Source organism: Corvus brachyrhynchos, unplaced genomic scaffold (assembly GCF_000691975.1).
Source record: "Corvus brachyrhynchos isolate BGI_N302 unplaced genomic scaffold, ASM69197v1 scaffold101, whole genome shotgun sequence".
In the NCBI taxonomy this organism is placed as follows: Eukaryota; Metazoa; Chordata; class Aves; order Passeriformes; family Corvidae; genus Corvus; species Corvus brachyrhynchos.
Window position 1 is genome coordinate 18,743,727 of NW_008237239.1, and position 3,755 is coordinate 18,747,481.

The window sequence follows — 3,755 nt, forward strand, 5'->3', positions numbered from 1 at the left end:
AAGCCCAAGGTATTAACACTGCAGTGAGGCTGAAGTTTCACCTGTGGGATTCCCCCAGTGGGCAGTGTGGCAGTAGAATTTTAGCTTGGAAATCCTCTAGAAGATAATTTGGCAGTATAAACTTCAACAGTTCCTAATTTTATTTTGAAGTAAGCATTCCAGATCATGACTTTAGTTCTTCATTGTTTTAGCTGCTACAGACGAATTTGTTCAAGTGATTGTGAATACAAATGTGCAAACATTGGTTTTAATTTGTCTAATACATTGTCACTGAAAATCCTTCTTTACTGTAATAGGTAGAACACTGAAGTTAAAGGCATTTTTGTGATGCAATATTGTGACAGAGCATGTGATGAATTGGGTGGTGTGTGGTGCAAACAAGTGGGGAAAGTGAAGTGCTACACTGATACTCAAAATATATTTTTAGTCTTGACTGAGTATCTCCTCTTCCTCTGCAGTATGAAATGACATAATTTATCATCTCAAGCTCTTCTGTGCAGAGCTGGGGAACAGATAATGCCCCATAGAAGTGAAGGTTTCAGATAAAGCCATGTGATCTCAGCAGCCAGCACATAATGAAAAATACTAAATATTGTAGAAGCTTTCAGCCAGGAATTCTGCAGGGCAACTTTTGGTCATTTGGGATGTTGCTTCCCCAGGACATTACTGTCTGTATATGGTGCTTCTCATGATGGAGAAAAGATTGAAGACAGACAAAATGTCAAGATTTGTTTTGTGTAGTATCTAGCTTGCTGTTTCCAGCATTTTTAAAACAAATACTGTTATTGTTCAAGGTCAACATAAATCCTCAATGTACTTAATTGATTCTGGAGTGAGATACTAAATTCAGGATGTGTGTGTGCATAGAAAAAATGGATTGCTGATATTTGTTGCTGATATATATCAGCAAGGTTGGTTTTTGTCATGCTCTGTTTTGACTATTCTGTAAAGCTACTTCAAGGAAGATATTTCTGTGACAGATTCATGATGAGCAGGCCTCAGCTGGGTTGACTCATTGAATGTGAACTAGGAAAAGATTGTTCCTTTGGTTACTCCATCGCAGCAGAGAAAACAAGAGAGAGCGTTGCAGTCTCAGAGCACAGCAGAACTTTTCTGTAATAAAATGACTCTATGGAGAAGTTGGGGAATCACTGACCTAAGAAAGAATGAAGCAACCTTTTCAGAAAAGGTTATGGGGCTTGGTGAATTGGAGCTGTGGGTTATAGCAGGCTTCCATATTTGCATTGGAATCATCTTGGAGCACTGTCATGAAAGCATGGGATGCATGCATGACTTTATTTCTGAATGAGAGCTGATGGTTTTCTGAACAAATCAAGTAAAAATAAGTTGATGTGCTGCTTGGAGTCAGAGGCTGCTAGAAAGCATCCAAGAAAAGTGGGAAATAGTGTGGCTCTCTACCTGTGGGATTAAGGTGTCTCCTAATAATGTTCACTTAAATCTACTGTCTGTTGGATGTGTTAGAGTTCATCAATTCATTCCTCACAGCTTGGTCAGGCTTTGACAGTGAGATCACAAAACCAGTTCAGATATTAAAAGAGCATCCTAGATACGGTTTAATAAGCACAGATATTTGTCATTTGGTCAAAAAAAAAAAAAAAAAAAAAAAGGCTTCCAGTGCAACAGAAGAAAGCCTATATTTGGTAGTATATGAAAATTTAATTCTTGTAATCCCATTTTTGACTGCTGTTTTTTTTTTTCCCCAGCACAGGTGTGATGCATCCCAAGGGGAAGTGTTATTGAATGTCTTTCTGGCTATTGAACACTTCTAAATTGAGGCTGTGCACGTTGTTTGACCTGCACAGTAATACTTAAATTGTACAAATTATGGCATGGCTGGGGAACTGAAGGCCTCATGGTGCCAGATGTTCAGGAGGCTTTTCATCTTTGTAAGAATTTGGTGAACCCTTCAAGAACAAGAGCATAATGGGCCACCTATTCTGACTTAATATGATTTTATTGTGAACAAGTGGCAGCTGACATGAACAGCTTTGGCCACTTCAGCTTTGCAATGGGAGGTGCTGGTGCTTGCAGTGTCATTGCCACGTTGGTGAGGATGGTTGAGAACTTCAGACCTTGTACTTTTTGTGCTCCGTGGAGACACCTCCATTCACTGGGCTGTGGTAGAAATTAAATGGTACCAATTTAATAAAAAATAGCTTTGGGGTTTTTTTGGGCTTTTTTTTTTTTTGTTTGTTTTCGACAGCCTTGATACTTGATCTCATTTGTAATCAAAGAATAGCAGAGAACATTGTTAACTTCTTTTTCAAAAGACATTTGGCTAAAAAGAGGTTTTGACTTACTGGTGCAGTGGATTTTGCAGAGCAACAAAAGCCTGAACCAGACAAAACAAACTCCTGCATCCCAGTTGTACCTGTGAGTGGATCACTTCAGCAGAGACTCTTTCATGTGGCTAGAAGCAGTGTCCCTCTGTCACAACACACACTGGCATGGAGTTCTTGCACATTAAAAGCCTTTAAAAGCACGAAGAAAATGGTGTTGAAAAAAGAAAATTATGTCAGTGTTTTGGGCTGTGGAACTCTCTTTTTGCTCTCTAAGTTCTTTCCGATGCTCCTGTAATTGGAGGAGGCAGGGAAGAGGGTGTCTGTGATCTTTTCTCTGGTCGATACCACTAATGCTGATACAAGGGTGGTGAAACATTTAGTCCTTGCTCTGATTTCCCTTTTCTCTTTGTTGGACTTCCTATGCCTGGGGACAAAATGCTAAGCCATCACCCAGTTTTCTAAAAGCATCTGATCATTTGTGCAGATCTGGTTTCTGTTAAGAGTCCAGCCTTCATTAGGTGAAAAACATGTTAAAACTTTTTAGTATGGGAAGCAAGCAACTTAATGGTGAGAACTGGGTGTCTCCTAAAATGCCTTAGGTTTGTCTTTGAAAATACCTTGAAGGAAGAGAAAAAAAAATACCCATTAAGAAAATAAAAAGAAAAAAAGGAAAAAACCATAAGATGAATGAGTGTGTGGTGCTGGTGAACACAGCTGCTCTTTCTCTGTGTGTGTGTACATAATTTGGGGTAGAAAGTGCGTCTGGACTGTGGGAAATTATGATTAAATGAAGTGCCTTTCTTGTTATTTTCAATGCAAGAAGATTTCATTACTCTATTGATTTATAGTGATTAATGTTTTCTTTCTCTCTCTCTTTTTTTTCCCCTTCTTATTTTTATTTTAGGCTGTATTGTCAGAAGAGTGGCCATTCACAGCTGCTTATTGATCCTAACCAGGGCTGAAAGATGATTGAGTGCTGTGACTTTTTGGATCCCATTGTTTCTCCTTGTGCTCTGGTGGAAAAATGATTAAAAAGTATTCCCAATAACAACATCTCTGGATATTCTTTTGGTCTCTGAATATATAGGGATGGAGATGGAAATGCCAATGGCAGCCTGACAGCCAGTCTAAGATGAATGCTCATCATTTTATGAGATAACAATCAGCTATAAACATGCAATCTGCTCCTTTAGGACAAGACAGAAGTATTACTTTAATCTGTAAAACTGCAGACATACAGTAATACAGAACTATTAACAAAGAAAAGATTGAAGGATTTGGCCATAGTGTAGTTTGTTTATGGTAACCTAACTCCTAGAAACATGTTTGATTATCTGATCAATGAGAAGCTGTTACTGGGTTTTATATTGTCCTGCCACTGGGATAATGACATTGGGGATGTAATTGGTCTTTAGTTTGCTTGATACTATACATATTTGAATCCATAAATAG

The 3,755-nt window shown here is 38.4% G+C and overlaps 1 long non-coding RNA gene across 2 annotated transcripts in view; it reads left to right on the forward strand.

The window, feature by feature from the left end:
* The window catches only part of LOC108445537, a 104,514-nt gene extending 101,092 nt beyond the window's left edge, over nucleotides 1-3,422 (forward strand). For both annotated transcript variants that reach the window (XR_001860421.1, XR_001860420.1), the window contains exon 3: nucleotides 3,208-3,422. This is a non-coding gene — a long non-coding RNA (uncharacterized LOC108445537). The remainder of the gene's footprint in view (nucleotides 1-3,207) is intronic.
* Nucleotides 3,423-3,755: the final 333 nt, after the last annotated feature.